The sequence below is a fragment of the Oncorhynchus tshawytscha genome, linkage group LG02 (assembly GCF_018296145.1).
Source record: "Oncorhynchus tshawytscha isolate Ot180627B linkage group LG02, Otsh_v2.0, whole genome shotgun sequence".
Lineage (NCBI taxonomy): Eukaryota > Metazoa > Chordata > Actinopteri > Salmoniformes > Salmonidae > Oncorhynchus > Oncorhynchus tshawytscha.
In genome coordinates, this window is record NC_056430.1 from 13,484,914 (window position 1) to 13,504,932 (window position 20,019).

At 41.4% G+C, this 20,019-nt stretch overlaps 1 protein-coding gene across 11 annotated transcripts in view; it reads right to left on the reverse strand.

The window, feature by feature from the left end:
* The window catches only part of LOC112263105 (neuron navigator 1), a 124,339-nt gene that overhangs the window by 52,641 nt on the left and 51,679 nt on the right, over window positions 1–20,019 (reverse strand). The window lies entirely within an intron of this gene.

Here is a 20,019-nt window from a genome sequence, read left to right on the forward strand (position 1 = left end):
GACTTTTTAAATGGAGACCCGGGTTCTAAAGCGAGCTTTGTATGCCTTTATTGTTTCAATAGAAACATCTCAAGAGTGCTGTAATGTTAAGTACCTCTTAGATGTATGTAACTGTTATGTTCTCTCACAAACGTGTCAGATAGCAAAAGGTAGATACTGTAATAAGTCCCTTAGAAACCCGAGTCATTCCTGACTTCTGTTCTCTGTCTGTGCTTTCCTGCCCCGGCTGAGTTGAAATGGCTCTTTGTGGGTTCCTACTCTGCAATTAACAGGGTGATGGAACATGGAATTGCATATGTAGAATACACTGGTAGAAAAAAACGGCCTATAGAAAGTCTGAAGCAGAGGAGGCAATTGGACTTAATCACATGGCTACGGAGAAATGAGTCCCCCCAAAAAAGGGCATTGGGTAAAACTTAGAATCTACCAGTCACTGGAACACTTCAGTATATAATTTTGCGCACTGAAGGGAACTACTACCATAAATGTACAGGACAAAAAGCATATGTTGGTGTCGGTCACAAAATTGTATAAAGTCCCTTAAATTAATCTTGCATTTCTCAGAAGCACCAATCACCTTAAGTGGATACATGAATCTAAAAAGAAGTTTATAAACTAGGGGTTTTATTTCCTTCCCATCCCTCATTAGGTAGACATATAAAACAGACACACAGAACTGTTGGCCAACACAGAGACAGGGTGTTGAGTGATGTTTTAATTGGCGGTTGTGGAGCTAAGAGTTCTAAGCCTGATCTGAGTTGCTGCACTGCAGTGCTCTCCGTAGGTGGTTGTCATACACAACCATCTCATTAAAGATAGCCCACAGAAATGAGTGGCAATTATGAGTTCATATCCTTTCCAAACCTCTAAATATCCTTTTAATATCCTTTCAAAAATAGTAGGAATATTGCATCCGTCTGATCTGTTAGCTTTATGTCTAGCTGGCTTGCAGAAAATAGATATTGAAGATGGCAAGATTGGGGGTTTATATATTGAATGCTAAACAGAGTTTTGTGATGTGCAATGGTTGAAATGTACTTCTTGGTCTATAAACTTTGTACAGAGGACTGAGGTGAGCCGCATTTGTCGCCACTCTAAGCAGCAATGCTATAAACAGCAGTCTTGGAACAACCACAGACCAGCAAGGATTCATCACGGGACTAGGCTGAACAGCATGGATCTCAGCTCACAGTAATACTACAACTTGGCCTAAATGTGTGATGAGTTGATGTCCAAGTAAAGGTTCCATCTTCTACATTGTGATTTGAAAATATTATCCTCATACACACTGGTTAAACCAGCATGTTTGTTACTTGATAAAGATCACATTTTGAGGGAGAGCCTGTTCTTTAAGGCAAGTCATTCAGTGTTCTGGCATTATTGAACTAATTAACAGAGATCCACAGGTACTCACCCCGGACTTTTATATTTGAAAAGTCACACCTTATGCAGTAGTTTATGGACAGTGGTTTGTTACAAAGGAATGACCCTGGCGTGTCCAGTATCTCCCCAAGGGGGTGGCAAATCCAGGAGAGACCAGGAGGGTCTGCAACTCTGAATAGCCTGTAGTCTGTTGATATTGCAACATGTGTCTACTTTGGAGCTTACATTACAGAGTTAAAACTCAGACAAGGATGGGTGGGAGGAACATAACCACTTACTGTACATACTTCATACATCGGGGTGGAAATGAGCTTTTTGTTGTCCGTGGCACTGCTCCAAGCTTATCGGCTGATTCATGCGTTAGTGCTAGTATTTGAATTTCTGTTGTTGAGAAAATGTTTTGCTTTGAAAGATTGAGGGAGGGGTCATGTGGTGGGTGAAGGAGGGAAGGGGGGGGGACAATATGATCTACATTCTCCCCTCCTCCCTAGCGGGGCACAAACTGGGACCAGCTGTGTGCAACAAGAGGACTCTTCTTGGTTACCAAAAGCTTGTCATTGTGTAATGCACTAGATGTTCATGACTAGACTACTAGATGATCTGACTGCTAAAACACAACTTTCTGCATACTGTAGGGATACTAAACCTAACAATGATTTCACTTGATTCAATCAATCATAATACATTGAAAACATCAACAATCATGCAGAGAAATGTGTGACATTTTGCGCTATAATGATTTATGTCAACCATATTCATATAGCTGTGACTACATAAACAAACCACTAGCATTCTCATACAGAGAAAGATCAACACTACCATAAGACTTTGATGTCATTCCTGCAAAGCTAATAAGTGGTCCATTTGGATAAGCACCCAGGCATCACACCTAATAAAACAACATAGAACTTCCTCCACACACATACAGTACACAGGGATACATTGAACAGGTTTAAAGCCACTGTCGCTGCACCACACTATTGGAGAGTCCCACTATTGATGTGTGTGGTAACATGTGGATCGCCTGACCCGATAGATATCACGAGATAGTAAAAGGTGCGTAAACCATTAATGGTCAAGTCCTTGAAACAACCAGACCTGTGTCATATAATCCCAAATACTTTAGCTGCACTTGATTTAGATTGCCCAATATATGGAAACAATGGGAAAGCCCCAAAAGTGCAAACTCCAAGCTAAATCAAGTGCACCTCCAATATTTTCAATTTACAGGGCCTTATGAAAGTATTCACACTCCTTGCCTTTTCCAGATTTTGTTGTGTTAATTCAAGATTTTTAAATGGATAATATTTAGATGTTTTGTCAGTGGCTTACATACAATACCTCATTATATCAAAGTGGAAATATGTTTATTAATTAATAATAAAATTAATAAAAAATGATTCAATAAGTCAATAAGTATTCAACCCCTTTGTTATGCCAATACTAAATGAGTTCAGGAAAAATGTGCTTAACAAGTCACGTAATAAGTTGCATCTACTCATTCTGTGTGGAATGATAGTGTTTAACATGATTTTTTAATGAGTACCTCATCTCTGTACCCCACACATACAACTATCTAAAAGGTCCCTCAGTCGAGCAGTGAATTTCAAACAAAGATTTAACCACAACATTTTCCAATGCCTTGAAAAGGACACCTACTGGTAGATGGGTAAAGCAGACATTGAATATCCCTTAAAGCATGGTGAAGTTATTCATTACACTTAGGATGGTGTATCAATACACCCATTCACGACAAAGATACAGGCCTCCTTCTTAACTCAGTTGCCAGAGAGGAAGGAAACCAAGCCAATGGTGACTTTAAACAGTTACAGAGTATAATGGATGTGATAGGAGAAAACTGAGGACGGAGCAACAACATTGTAGTTACTCCACAATACTAACCTAATTGACAGAGTGAAAGAAGGAAGCCTGTACAGAATATAAATATTCCAAAACGTGCTTCCTGTTTGCAATAATACACTAAAGTAATACCTCAAATAATGTGGCAAAGCAATTCACTTTTTGTCCTGAATAAAAAGGACTGGGGAGTTTTTCAGGATAAAAAAATAAATGTAATGGAGCTAAGCACCTAAAACCTGGATTAGTCTGCTTCCACCAGACACTGGGAGACAAATGCACCTTTCAGTAAGGCCAAATTCACCTAAAACATGAGGCCAAATCTTCACTGGATTTGCTGTTTACCATGAAGACAGTAAATGTTCCCGAGAGGCAGAGTTACAGTTTGGACTTAAATCTGCTTGAAAATTTATGGCAAGACCTGAAAATTGTTGTCTAGCAATGATCAACAACCAATTTGACAGATCTTGAAGCATTTCTAAAAGAACAGTGTGCAAATATTGTACAATCCAGGTGTGCAAAGCTCTTAGAGACTTACCCAGAAAGAGTCACTGTTGTAATCACTGCCAAATGTGATTCTAAAATGTATTGACTCATGGGGTTGAATACTTCTCTAATCAAAATACATCAGTGCTTCATTTATTTTTGACAAATGTTAGAATTTTTCTTCCACTTTGACAGAGTATTAGAGTATTTGGTGTAGATCGTTGACAAAAATGACAATTTAATCCATTTTAATCCCACTTTGTAACACAACAAAATGTGCAAAAAATAAAGGGGTGTGAACACATTCTGAATGCACTGTATGTATTTGGCCTGAAAGAAGGACTGAAAGAAGGACAGCAGACAGTACAGCCAGGCAAAACACAGTTCATGACTCTTGGGAGCGCATACCTGTGGCTGAACGCTCAATGAATCTTCAATTACCCAGATACTGTAGCTGTGGTACTGTTGCCACAATTCCACCATGGAGGGTGTTCTTTTAACCAATCCCATAATTGCTTGTGAAAAACAAGTGCCAACTCTCCATCTAGCAAGACCTCAGTGCTTACTTGCCAAAGTATAGAGCTTTGCTTAATAAGAAGAATGTTGACTGTCTGCCTCTGAGTCACTTGCTCTAGATCCATTTCAACAATTGACCCAGCAGGTAGCCTATATACAGATATATCATTTTTTTTTTTTTGAAAATGTCAGTATTTATATAGCCTATAAGCTAGTAATTGTTATCAAAACTCTATGACATTAGCAGGTATTTTTTTTAAATCAAGATTCGAAATGTCCCATGGGAAAGCTGCTGTGGATAGATAAAATAAACTGATGAGTGTTTTTTTTATTTTAAACTGCAACTATGCATTTCAGTTGATTGATTCAATAACATAACAAAATTCACATAATTTTCAATTAGAAAAAAAACAACATTTTCAATGTCTCTTTTCAATGCTTTTGTTTGTTTTTCAACAGTTGCCAGCCTAATTCCCATCATTTCATCAGGTTAGCAAGCTACAATGGATACATTCTAAAAAGTTCATTGGTCAACTCTTGAGTCATACACACACCTTTCAAATTCAATGCATTCACAGTATTGAGAATAATTTACAGAGCTACGGTACATCGTCTGATGGTGTTACACGCTGTTCTGTATTGTTATAATCATAATCGCTTAGTGCCTACCTTGGACCCGAAGTAAAATGTATTGTCCTTTTCGCACCGGGCGCAGTCCGCTGCCGCATTGGCGGCACTTTCCCAATTAGCACACGTCCGCTCATTTTCCCGCAATTCTGACATAAAAAAGCATTTAGAAGAAAAATAATCACGTAACGTCATGAAGCCTCAAGGAAGGCTCAACGCTCCATTCAAATCTGTATTGCAGCAACCTCCTATTCCCCATACAGTCAGGACTGCGAACCAGTTGGGAAACACCCCCAAGTAAGAGGCTAAAAAGTGACCCCCCTACTCTCCCTCTCCTGATGGCTAACAGCTGTTCCCAAAACTGCCACATGTAAACCCACATCATATCATCAACACCATCATTATAGCTACTTGAATAAACTAATCGTTCGATAACCCTTGAATATTGCCCTCTAGGGTTAACATGGATATGACATAAGATGGCATATATATACATCAAATGTACAGATAAATAATTGTACAGAATGAATCTGGAAGTTAGGGGGGTGCCTTGTCTTGCTGTAGGCCATATATGTCAACATTACATACGCTTAAAATATTCAGAGGATATAAATCTAATCAATATAACCGACTATAAGCTCTTTAAATACTCTCTCTGGGCTAAGTTTTGTTCTCTCTGCTCCCCCTCCTGCTAAGCTGGAACACTGGAGCGGTAAGGGACACCGCCTCACTGTCTGTCTTTCTGTCTTCCAGGAAGACAGCTTGACTGAGTATCCTCCCTGCTTGACCTTCAGTCAGAGGACCACCAGGGAGGAGAGATGAGAATATATATATATATAAATGTTTTTTTAAACATTTATTGAACCTTTCTTTAATAGGCATGAGAACACAGAGAAGCAGCTAAGCAGCTTAGACCACTACACTAATAGGCTACAATAAATACACCCATTGTGTTACTGGAGCTAAATCCTTACTGCTCCACAGCCTATTCCAAGGCTCTACTGTGTTCCTGGAGAGCTAAATCCTTACTGCTCCACAGCCTATTCCAAGGCTCTACTGTGTTCCTGGAGAGCTAAATCCTTACTGCTCCACAGCCTATTCCAAGGCTCTACTGTGTTCCTGGAGAGCTAAATCCTTACTGCTCCACAGCCTATTCCAAGGCTCTACTGTGTTCCTGGAGAGCTAACATCCCGGGTCCGGTTCCTGATAGCATTGGAACTTGGAGTTATGAGTGTTTTGAGGATGTATCATTCTTACAACGGCCAAAGATGGGACATGTGTTTCTCAAAACACGCAGAAAGAACATTCTGTAACACTTAATTTTAAAGTGTACCATCTGGGTAACTTAGTTCAGCTGGTAAAAACATGATCAGTAGGTCAACCTCACTGACTGGGATCGAATAAGAGTGTCATCCCAGATGTAGAAAAATACAGTTTCAAAGCATAGTACATGTAATTACTAGTTTCAAAGCATCTGGAAGTTCCACTTCATTTCTTATTTATTTTATTGAACCTTTATTTAACTAGGCAGGTCAGTTATGAACAAACTCTTATTTACAATGAAGGCCTACCCCGGGCCAAATCCTAACCCGGATGACACTGGACCAATTGTGCGCCGCCTATGGGACTCCCAATCACGGCCGGTTGTGATACAGCCTGGAATCGATCCAGGGTCTGTAGTGACGCTTCAAGCACTGAGATGCAGTTCCTTAAACTACTGCGTCACTCGAGAGCCCAATTGGCATGTCTGCTGTTGGATCAGCTTTCTCCATTCACATCTTACCTTAACACTATAATTATTCCTCAGTACTGACAACAGATCAGCTTCTAGAGATGTATTATCATAATTTCACAATAAGGTACAGAAATTAAGTGAAACTTCCAGAAGCTTTAAATTGAAGGCCAGGTTGAAAGGGTGGGTAATGTATTGTATGAGTACACATTAATAACAAGTAAGTACCCCTCAAGGTACACTTCATTGTAACTAGTGTCACGAACCGGCTCAAAGCCCGTAACAAAAGGGAGACAACGTGGAGATAAGGAGTAACAAAATATATATTTATTAACTAAAGCAACTAAGGAAAATATACAATGGTGTGTGTAATCAGTAATCAGTAGTATAAGTGAGTGTTTTGCATGCATGAATGTGATAATGCAGGGTGTTGAAAGGTGCCAACGCAAACAAACAAAAGGCCACCAAGAACCACAACACAATCTACAAAGGTGTCTGCATGGAGAGAGTCTCCTCCATGAATGTGGAAGAGGTCTATTTATCCTGGGAGACACCTGGCCCAGCTGACGACCCTCCCAACTCCGCCCACCGGCATCCTAATAAGGAAACAAGAACAAAGACAGAATACGGCAGACAGAGTGGGAGGGTCGTCACATTCCCCCCCATAAAACCGGGGACCAATAAGGACCCCGGAACATCATACCAGCCTCTGCGTCCCAAATTGACACAGCCTCTGCGTCCCAAATTGACACAGCCTCTGCGTCCCAAATTGATGAGGGGTTATGTGTTCACACCTCCACCTGCACCAACCAACCTCCTCCTCCCCAGACCTCAGCAACCTTTGCACATAGGAAGCAATATTTAAGAGGAAAGAAGAACACAAGACCAGGAGGGAACAGACAGGAAAGATAGAACATGACAACCCAAAACAATGGTCAGTCACGTAAACATTCAGGAACATGGCACAAAAGACCAACAGCTACAAACTCCAACAAAAAGAACATCAGGGTCCTTCTTAATTTGTACAACTCCCAACAATTCATAGTCACTTCCAACGATTCATAGTCACTTCCAACGATTCATAGTCACTTCCAACGATTCATAGTCACTTCCAACGAAACAGAATTTCACTAATTTCAATCATTTAACCTTGTAGTGTTCAGCGATCTTCAACAGCTGTTCTTTAGTACATAATTCTAACAGGTCCTCTGATGGAAAGCGAATGAACCCGTCTACATGAGACACCATAGTCATAAGTAAATAATCTTGCTCAACAACTCTGCTGAGCCATCAGAGCACAACCAGAGAAATGACAATCACCCTGAGCACCACAGAAGAGAGATGAGATACGGAGCTTCCCCAAAACCTACAATAGCTCAACCCTAGTCTTCGTGCAGATTTGCGGTGGGTATTTACGCACTGTAGCCCGCTGGCAAGGAAATAGAACTCCCCAGCATGCTGGCAAATTCCACCAAGCCACGGATGTGCCCCCGAGACAACTGCTCAGTCCACAGACACCACACAAAAATAAGAAACATTTAACCATGCCCAACATGTCCAAAATCGCTAAGCCTATCAGGGAAAAAAGGCTATAGCTCCGGGTAGCGAGTTCCACTACCCTACACAATCTACACAGCCGATTTACTCACCTCAGACTGACTTCCCAACAGAAAGTAGAACAAGAGTTTCCAGGCTAGGCAGGGCCTGGAAACTAACCATTATCTCTCTCCAACGCAGCACACAAACCAAACAACAAAGGCAACCAATACTGGGCCTATCAAACTCAAACTCAATATGCAAACCAAACACGTACCTCCACGGTCTCCCAAACCAATAGTTCAAAGATCCCGGATGAGCCCCCACTTGTCACGAACCGGCTCAAAGCCCGTAACAAAAGGGAGACAACGTGGAGATAAGGAGTAACAAAATATATATTTATTAACTAAAGCAACTAAGGAAAATATACAATGGTGTGTGTAATCAGTAATCAGTAGTATAAGTGAGTGTTTTGCACACTAGCTACATCCTGTGTAACACCTAGTAATTACACTGTACTTAGGCAAACATGACATGCACTATGCTTTGAAACAGTGTGTTTATTCTGATGACCAAGTTAACCCCGATCGTACACTTTATTTTGGTGGAAAGTGCTAGCAATAACATTGAGTGGAGATATATTTTCAATGATGCACATTCATAGGTCAGTAAAGACAGCCTATTGAACAAAATCTATCGGACACCGAGCTTGACCACCAGGGGTCACAACCTTTGTGACAGTTGTTACTGAATCGGAAGCATCTGAGAAGAAACAAAACAGTAAGTTGGTGAATGTACTGGAAACCTGCCCATTCTTAACAAGCCTGGTAACACTTTTGTAATTACAGACCTCAATTACTACCGGCTACATGCTGTTATTACAGTGTAACTATTGGTTGTTACAGTTAACTACAATACTTGTTTCAGTGTAATTACACATGTAATATAATAATAAGGACCGCTTCAAATGAAGTGTTACCAAACGTTTGCTAATTGTGTCGTGTCAATCGTGATAGGATCGAAAGAAATTGGCATGGCTGTTCTTGGATCAGCTTTCTCCATTCATATCTTACCGTAACATGATAATTATTCCTCAATACTGACGACGGATCAGCTTCTAGAGATATATTATCATCTATATGTATGCAAATATCCAGGCGGCTTATTTGAATGCTTAGCCTACCCTATAATAATGCAGAAAATCAGATTTGGCACATCATTGAACACACTACCCATCATGAAATATATTGAGGCAACAATTACAGACAGTAGCCTACAATTAGCAAAATAGAACTCAATTGAATGAACATGAAAGTGCTTTCAATATGATTGAAATATATAGGACTATGTAGCCTACTGTGTTTACCTTTTAATGCAATCATTCATTATTCATTTAAAGGATCATTTTATCCTCTGCTTGAAACAATTTCCATTTGAGTCATTTAGCAGATGATTTTATCCAGAGCAACTTACAGTAGTGAGTGCAGACATTTTCACCCTTTTTTCCTCCCATACTGATCCCCATGGGAATGGAACCCACAATCCTAGCATTGGAAGTGCCATGCTCTATCAACTCAGCCACGGTGGGCTATTGCGAAGACATATGCTACTTTAAAAGTGTAGTAAACTACGTTCTGAAATGATCTTTGGTCACAGAGAAACAGATAAACAGCTTGTTTCTATGTTTAGCGGAGATCTTCTGTGTATAAATGGATGTGGATGGGCAAACAATTATCTAACGATGCACTTAGCTGTTCTACAAGTGGTCTGAGCCCCTTGATAAATAACAAGCGTTTTCAAGTGAAACAGCTTGGATATTTAAAGATGCTCCTACGAAGGTTTTTATGATGCTTTTGGGAAACCGGGCACTCCAACCCTAATCTAGTGCACCTGATTCTAATAATGAACTGGTTGATAAACTGAATCAGGTTAGTTGCAACTGGGGTTGGACAGAGTAACTTTACAGGAGGGTAGCTCTCCAGGAACAGGGTTGGAGAGTAAACCTACACGAGGGTAGCTCTCCAAGAACAGGGTTGGAGAGTAAACCTACACGAGGGTAGCTCTCCAGGAACAGGGTTGGATAGTAAACCTACACGAGGGTAGCTCTCCAGGAACAGGGTTGGATAGTAAACCTACACGAGGGTAGCTCTCCAGGAACAGGGTTGGAGAGTAAACCTACATGAGGGTAGCTCTCTAGAAACAGGGTTGGAGAGTAAAACTACACGAGGGTAGCTCTCTAGAAACAGGGTTGGAGAGTAAACCTACACGAGGGTAGCTCTCCAGGAACAGGGTTGGAGAGTAAAACTACACGAGGGTAGCTCTCCAGGAACAGGGTTGGAGAGTAAAACTACACGAGGGTAGCTCTCCAGGAACAGGGTTGGTGAGTAAAACTACACGAGGGTAGCTCTCCAGGAACAGGGTTGGAGAGTAAACCTACACGAGGGTAGCTCTCCAGGAACAGGGTTGGAGAGTAAAACTACACGAAGGTAGCTCTCCAGGAACAGGGTTGGAGAGTAAAACTACACGAGGGTAGCTCTTTAGAAACAGGGTTGGAGGGCCCTGGCCTATTCTTTTTAACCTATTTTAAAACATTATTCACTTTCTGAGACCAGGGTGGAAAGTCCAGGCATGGGCTGAGTAGACTAGCATCCAGTAACTCTGTGTACTGAATGACTCACAAGGCTAAGTCAACCACAACATAATCTAACCTCCAGCAGGGCATGAGGAACCTCGGAAAATGTTATCCTGGTCCCTCCCCTCATTAGTAACAGAGCATTCTCAACGTGATGTCATCAGGTCAGAAGAGCGACGGGCCAACAACTTTGGGAGGTGCACTGTGCGGGCCAAGAAGTTTCCTCCCCAACAAAAGGGCTTACCAAGAAAAACTTCAAAAATGACTAATTTGAGACAGAAAGAAGTTGGAGCACTGAACAAAAAAGCCAGAGATTCATGTATTATTTGTTCAGGCTTTAATCTAGGCATGGGCAACTGGTGGACTGTGGGTCGGGATCAATTATCCCTCCTACCCATTTTTTTGAAATACAAAAATATGAATACAGTCTCGGGGATCATCATCATCACATTAACTAAGCTAGCTAGATATTTTTGCATGCAACCTATTTCCACATGTTTTTTTTTTCATTGTGACAACCTTCGAGATTTTACACATAGAAGGAGCAAGCGTGTGTAAATAAATGTCATGGGTACACAGTGGGTACACAAGATATCTGCCATGGTAGTTCCTGAGTTGAGACAGACTAAACAGTGATCTGTTATCAGCTAGCACCAGCCACACAACAGATCTGTTATCAGCTAGCACCAGCCACACAACTGGCAATGGGAAGATTTCTGTCCAAAGAGAAAACAAAAGATATGTCCCAAACAGATGAACTGTGGTGATGATAGTAGAATAGGAGACTGTTGTCTCCCTGGATCTCTTGATACTCATACCCTGATCTTTAAGTACAAATTATCTGATAAAAAAAATCTGTTTCCCTGTTGCTGTTTTTGTTTATTCAGTCAGCGACCATCATCCCTTCCTCATCCATAACGACTGTAATGACTGTAACGACTGTAACGACTGTAACGACTGTAATCAAATTGAATTTCTATTGTAATAAAGATAATAACTGTATTTGTGAAGTGCTTTTCAAACATTATGCTCATACAGAAAGCCCTTCCCAGGAGACATATTTCCTGCTTCCTTTGAAAGGTGCTGCAGTATAACAGGCATGAATACAAGTACTATACATGCTTTCTGTCTCCTGTTTATCTGAGCATTTCAGAGTGCTGTGAAACAAACTGTCAACTATCCTCTACGTAACCTTTACTAAGGTGTACGTGTGACTACTAATATTGTCATTACCTCTTGACCAAATGGCTGAAATGTGTGTCTGAAATAACCTCTCCAAAATGTTTGCTTAGGTCATAACTCACCATTCAATAACGTAGCGGTATTGACTGGGATATGTACAAGCTGTTTGAACACTGAATTCCACTGTCAGTGAGAACGACCGTGTAGGCAACGGCCGTAACAAACAACATGTGCTGTTCTCTCTTTGCTTTGGTTAACTGCTGTTCTCTGTAGGTTGCATGAGAGCAGACAGGAAGCTGCATTCATATCCTGACCTTCATATGGCTGTGGCCTTTATCTATCTGTGTCTGTCAGCTCTTCCTGCTGGACCAGATCAAAAGGTAGAGAGCAAAGCTCTCTGTTCAACTTAACATTTTTGCAAATCCAAGTTTGATGTTTCGTTGAAATTAGTAGGTATACCCCCTGCCTTTAATCGTCTAAAAAGAGAGACTTTAATGTTGTTCTAAATGAAACGGTACAGGGGTACAAGAGATAGAGCGCTGTACTTCCTTCCCTCAGAATGATTCTTAAATATTAATCTAGAATTGGCATTGGCTGAGATAGTGCATTAAAGCACAGCTAAAATATTGATAGGTGGCAGCTGAGCCTCTTCATCTACACTGTACAGTACTATGGAATAAAACCTTTCATCTTCAGCCCAGTCCAGAGTAAAAACCAGGTATCCAGACACTGTTGTAGATCGCTATAGAAAGCTATATCCACTGCTCTTTGACAACACTTTGATTTGATTACCCTGTGGAGTACCATTCAGTCATCCAGGAAGCGACTGCTACTTAAAAAGACTTGACTCAACAACCTGGATAAAGATCATATGAGCTCAATCCATTTTCCTAAATAATAGAATTGTTCACATCTCTACTCCATAATGACTCCCAAGCCTAATGGTGCAACGACACAATCATTCCAGCAGACGGCACAATGAGTCCAGAGTGAGGGGGATTGATATGGCATGGACAATGCCACGGATTGGCACAATGGCTTGGGTCTCATTGCTGTATTTGTCTGCAGATGGTGTCTAGCCAGTACAGTCTTTCTATATTGTATTCTATTTGTGCACAATTTGTCCACACACTTTATTTAATCAGTTTATATTCAAGAACTTCATCATGAGGAGTGGAATAATTTAATGCATTAGAAAAGGCATAAAAGTGTCTAAGAGGTGCTCGGAGGATCAAAGTCAGTGTCCGGAGGCTCACCCTGCAGTTCAGTTAGTGTATTATGTCCATTTATCCTCTTATTCAATCAATAGATGAATGAGAAAGACAGTGATGCACTGCACCAGTAGATCACTGATCTTACATTAACCCTGGCATAGCTAACAGGATTGTTTTGGCATCGGCAAGTCAAGACAAGGCAAGGAGGTACAGCTCAGCAAAGCAGGTCCATTAACAGTAGCAGTAAAACAGTAATGGTTCTGAAATGCATCAGTGAGTCCATCTGAAACTGGAACCCTGTAGCTATATCCCTGTGGAAATGTCCTCTGTCCAACCACTGGGCTGGAAAACAAGAGCAACACAGCAGTCTCCATGAGTCAGACTAGACCTCAGACAGTACAGGAGAGTTCCCTCACCTAACATCCACATCACAGGGACACACGGCTTGTAAATATTGGGTTTTTATGTTTTTGCTACATTGTATTTGTAAATGTTATATGATTGGTGTACATGCAGGGCTTCCTTGCAACAGAGGTATTGGTCTCAATGGGATATCCTTGATAAAAAAATATTAAAAATATGTCAAATAAATAAACCTAGCCCTGATATGCTAATGAAGACTGTCTGCCTTCTTTATTTTTCATTTAATTAGGCAAATCAGTTAAGAAAAAAGTCTTATTTACAATGATGGCCTAGGAACAGTGGGTTAACTGTCTTGTTCAGGGAGCAGAATGACAGATATTTACTATGTCAGCTCAGGGATTTGAATAGCAACCTTTCAATGACTGACCCAACGCTCTAAACTCTAGGCTACCCGCCACCCCCTTCTGTGAGTAATATACATAATTTAGTAGACTCTTTGATTCAAAACATACATTGTACGTATGGGTTGCCCCTGTGGGAATTGAGTTACGACATGACATCATTGACATGATACAGAGACGGTTCACAGTCATATCGTTAGTTACTGGTCTGTTTATCAGACATGCCCCCAGGGCTACAGTCATATCATTAGTTACTGGTCTGTTTATCAGACATGCCCCCAGGGCTACAGTCATATCATTAGTTACTGGTCTGTTTATCAGACATGCCCCCAGGGCTACAGTCATATCATTAGTAACTGGTCTGTTTATCAGACATGCCCCCAGGCCTACAGTCATATCATTAGTTACTGGTCTGTTTATCAGACATGCCCCCAGGGCTACAGTCATATCATTAGTTACTGGTCTGTTTATCAGACATGCCCCCAGGGCTACAGTCATATCATTAGTTACTGGTCTGTTTATCAGACATGCCCCCAGGGCTACAGTCATATCATTAGTTACTGTTATGTTCATTAGTCATGTATGTGGATGTGATACTGTAGGGGTTGTCTTCTTGATCCTGTTAAATATACCTTTACTAGTGACCCCTCCAGTGATGGAGGCCTCCCACATTGTCCACAGCTTGCATAAATTATCTATTTATTTTTCAAGAGATTTTGTGTGTGTGTGTGTGTGTGTGTGTGTGTGTGTGTGTGTGTGTATGTGTAGGTCCTCCTCTGTTCACATGTGGCCCCAGACTCGTCCTGGCCTTGGTGAGGATATATAGAATAGAGTACCCCTCCCTCTTCACTGAGCCGTGACCCATAAAGTCTTGACCCCGAGAAGTGGTCCTACAAAACTATAATCCCTGCAGGACTTTTTGAAGGCCCGGCCAACCAGGCCCAGACCCAATCACTCTGCACATGCTTTATGTGGGTCAGGAAGGCATTGCACTAGGCTGGCCAGGAAAGCAGAAACTGACTGTGGAGAATTGTCCAATGTATGAAGGAAAGATAAATTGAAGGCAGAGGACCAGTATTAGATGACTAAAGGCAAATACACCTACTGTACTATACGCGTTCCCTTACGGGTGTGTAGATGCTTAGTGGGGGGATGCAATAATAACTTATTGCATTCTAATGACCTCAATCAATTTAAATTGTAATGACCTCCTGCAAGTCTTTGTGCCGCGATTATTGATAGCAGCTCAGAAACCATCAAACATGTCTGCCATAGAGGGATTCAGAGATGATTTCTATCAATAGCCACTTCATCCTCCACACACACAGCCACATACAGCTACACACAGCTACACACACACAGCTACACACACACACACGCTCACTACCGCACACTGATACACAATGCACAGCCGAACAGTGGGTCAGAGGAGGAGGGTTGCCATGGCAGCACATCCTGATCCATGTGCCGCATGATGAGAGGCGTGTTGCTGCACCAGCCTTCCTTTCCCCTTATCTTTCCTGAACTGCTTTCACTCACACACGCACACGGACACACACACACACACACACACACACACACACACACACACACACACACACACACACACACACACACACACACACACACACACACACACCTAGCTGGCTATAGTCCACCAGCCCTGCACCACCACGTTCCCACACACATGACATTACCTAACCTTACACAATGGGAAAGAGTGTGTGTGTGTGTGTGTGTGTGTGTGTGGGGGGCATAGATAGCCTTATATTTACTCCTGTTCCACACAATAGTCTTGTCTACTCATTGATGCTGGTAGGCACTGCCATAATCGATACCATGCTGTGCAGTCAAGTGCTTTAGAGCTGGTTCTGTAAACAGGGCAGAATCTGAATCCAAATAAAATGCTGACAGTCATTAGTTTTCTGTCTGAAAGTCTAAATAAGCTTTCAGTAATGTTTTGAGTTAATCAACATCTGCCAGGAAAAGAGAGTAAATCCCTTGGTCGTGATAAACAGAGAGCATTCTGGGTGGGCCTCCTTTAGAAAATCTCCATGTTTGCATGTCCTGTTTAAAGCATTAAACCATTCGCTTCATCAATCAAAGAACGAATGACCAAACAGATTATTCTCCTTTGAAATGAAGCGATTGGACATGAGAAAGTACCCATCAGGTTGCAACTGAACACTGATGGCGCCACTTGGTGGGTCCGAGTGTGTAACCATAATTGACAGAGGGGTGCACCACGTAAATCTATGTTTGTTGAGATGGCATTGAATAGTGGGACCTTGATCACTTCTCTATCGGCTTTGGAAAATAAAAACAAACACATATTCAATAATAATGTCATTATTTATGTGTAACCCAATCAGTGGAATATGATTCACGGAGACCAAAACATGTAGAAAGTGTTTCAAATGGCTGCTAATACTATAATACGATACTGGTAACGGTTAAACCACCTTAAGCCTCCATTATTATCTGGTGTGAAGAGGATAACTATTCTGTCATTATAAAGACATTATGATTGTACCATACAGATTCCTACAGACTTAACAAAGAGAAGCATAATTCAAATGGAAATGTATTTTGTAGAACATAGAGTACCTTCCTTGGGGAATAATAGAGCCTGTCAGCTCTATGCATCATATTTCTATCTGAACTTCACCTGTTCTGAACACACCCCTGTGTGTTACACCCTTCCCTTCCATCTCTCTCTATCCTCATCACACAGAGGAACATACGTCAGTAAAGTGTAGACCAGCTGTAGATATCAAACAGCCATCAATCAGTAAAGTGTAGACCAGCTGTAGATATCAAACAGCCATCAATCAGTAAAGTGTAGACCAGCTGTAGATATCACACAGCCATCAATCAGTAAAGTGTAGACCAGCTGTAGATATCACACAGCCATCAATCAGTAATGTGTAGACCAGCTGTAGATATCAAACAGCCATCAATCAGTAAAGTGTAGACCAGCTGTAGATATCAAACAGCCATCAATCAGTCAAGTGTAGACCAGCTGTAGATATCAAACAGCCATCAATCAGTAAAGTGTAGACCAGCTGTAGATATCAAACAGCCATCAGTCAGTAATGTGTAGACCAGCTGTAGATATCAAACAGCCATCAGTCAGTAATGTGTAGACCAGCTGTATATATCAAACAGCCATCAATCAGTAAAGTGTAGACTAGCTGTAGATATCACACAGCCATCAATCAGTAAAGTGTAGACCAGCTGTAGATATCAAACAGTCATCAGTCAGTAATGTGTAGACCAGCTGTAGATATCAAACAGCCATCAGTCAGTAATGTGTAGACCAGCTGTAGATATCACACAGCCATCAGTCAGTAATGTGTAGACCAGCTGTAGATATCAAACAGCCATCAATCAGTAAAGTGTAGACCAGCTGTAGATATCACACAGCCATCAGTCAGTAATGTGTAGACCAGCTGTAGATATCACACAGCCATCAATCAGTAAAGTGTAGACCAGCTGTAGATATCACACAGCCATCAATCAGTAAAGTGTAGACCAGCTGTAGATATCAAACAGCCATCAGTCAGTAATGTGTAGACCAGCTGTAGATATCAAACAGCCATCAATCAGTAAAGTGTAGACCAGCTGTAGATATCACACAGCCATCAGTCAGTAATGTGTAGACCAGCTGTAGATATCAAACAGCCATCAATCAGTCAAGTGTAGACCAGCTGTAGATATCAAACAGCCATCAATCAGTCAAGTGTAGACCAGCTGTAGATATCAAACAGCCATCAATCAGTAAAGTGTAGACCAGCTGTAGATATCACACAGCCATCAATCAGTAAAGTGTAGACCAGCTGTAGATATCAAACAGCCATCAATCAGTAAAGTGTAGACCAGCTGTAGATATCAAACAGCCATCAATCAGTCAAGTGTAGACCAGCTGTAGATATCACACAGCCATCAATCAGTAAAGTGTAGACCAGCTGTAGATATCACACAGCCATCAATCAGTAAAGTGTAGACCAGCTGTAGATATCACACAGCCATCAATCAGTAAAGTGTAGACCAGCTGTAGATATCACACAGCCATCAATCAGTAAAGTGTAGACCAGCTGTAGATATCACACAGCCATCAATCAGTAAAGTGTAGACCAGCTGTAGATATCACACAGCCATCAGTCAGTAATGTGTAGACCAGCTGTAGATATCAAACAGCCATCAATCAGTAAAGTGTAGACCAGCTGTAGATATCACACAGCCATCAATCAGTAAAGTGTAGACCAGCTGTAGATATCACACAGCCATCAATCAGTAAAGTGTAGACCAGCTGTAGATATCACACAGCCATCAATCAGTAATGTGTAGACCAGCTGTAGATATCACACAGCCATCAATCAGTAAAGTGTAGACCAGCTGTAGATATCAAACAGCCATCAGTCAGTAATGTGTAGACCAGCTGTAGATATCACACAGACATCAGTCAGTACATTAAGGGTACAGTAGTTAGTGTAGCAGTAATCAATAGACATTAGGCCACCAGCAATGTGCTGTAGGTCCAGTGGCTCCCTAGAACCCAAATCCCACAGAGACCATCCACAGCCACATGCTCTGAATGTATGACTAGACCATCTGGATTGGTAGCATGTAAACTATACATACAAAAGTTTATACACACCATCAAATTAAGCTCACAGAACCGGACCACAGAGTGGTGAAGTGCATAGCACCAAAAATTGTCTGTCCTTGGTTGCAACACTCACTACCAAGTTCCAAACTGCCTCTGGAAGCAACTTCAGCACAAAAACTGTTCATCAATAAAAGGTTAAAATCCTTACAGCCAACCAGGAATCAGAATACAGAACCACCAGAATAATAGATGTGAAAATTATATTTAATTTCAAGAACCATTTTAGCTCAACATTCCCATGTTACCCATGCAAGTCAAACTTCCCTTTGGATATGATTGACATTATTACTATAGCTTCGATTCAGATAAAGAAGACTATACTAGGGATGATGGTGGAAGAGCTGGAGAAATGTTCCCTTTCCCCACCATCACATTGGAGCTGGTTGCTATGGTGACGCAAGAGAGGCTTGCAGAAATGATCTATTTTCAAGAGATGGGTGGAGGCTAATGGTTTCCAAAGAGCTCAACTGTGTGTGTGTTTGATTGTGTGTGTGTATTTAGAGTGCTGTCAGCATTGTGGATTCTTTTTGCATTTGAGTGTACAGTACCATTCAGATTAAATGAATTAATGGTTGCCAACAAGGACAGTAGTGTTACCAAAAAATGCTAATGTGTTCAGAGGTATGCTGAGCAGTGTATTATAGAGGAAAACTAAAGCATGAGTTATCTCTTCCATTTTTCAGACCTGGATTAGCTTCTCTCCTGGTAGATTAGCCTCTCCCCTCAATTAAATTCTGACAGATAAAGAGTGTGTGCTAGTGTGTGTGCTAGTGTGTGTGTGTCCGTGTGTGTGTGTGTGTGTGTGTGTGTGTGTGTGTGTGTGTGTGTGTGTGTGTGTGTGTGTGTGTGTGTGTGTGTGTGTGTGTGTGTGTGTGTGTGTGTGTGTGTGTGTGTGTGTGTGTGTGTGTGTGTGTGTGTCTCTCTCTCTCTCTCTCTCAGTTGGTAGAGCATGGAGCTTGCAACGCTAGGGTTGTGGGTTTGGTTCCCATGGGGGACCAGTATGAAAAAACTTTGGAAATGTATACACTCACTACTGTAAGTTGCACTGGAGAAGACTGTCTGCTAAATTACTAAAATGCCCTTAGTCCTGGGTATGGACTGACCTTGGAATAGGTGGCACAGCACAGGAGGTATAGGGACTCTCATCATGGTCACCTTGAAATACTCACCTAGTGATTATTATTTCATTTTTGTTTAACCTTTATTTAGTGATTGAGGACATGGGTGGCCCAATGCTGAGCACTCACTATCAAGTATTTCTAAAATCAGACATACTATCTCACTCTCACGCTCTATTTTACTTCAATCTGCCCAAGAAGCTGCAGATTAAATCCCAGTGCATGTGGAGCAGAGATAAAGCTGCTCACATCACACCAGAGAACTGGCCTGGATTCCCTCAGCCTTTCCTTTCCCTGCCT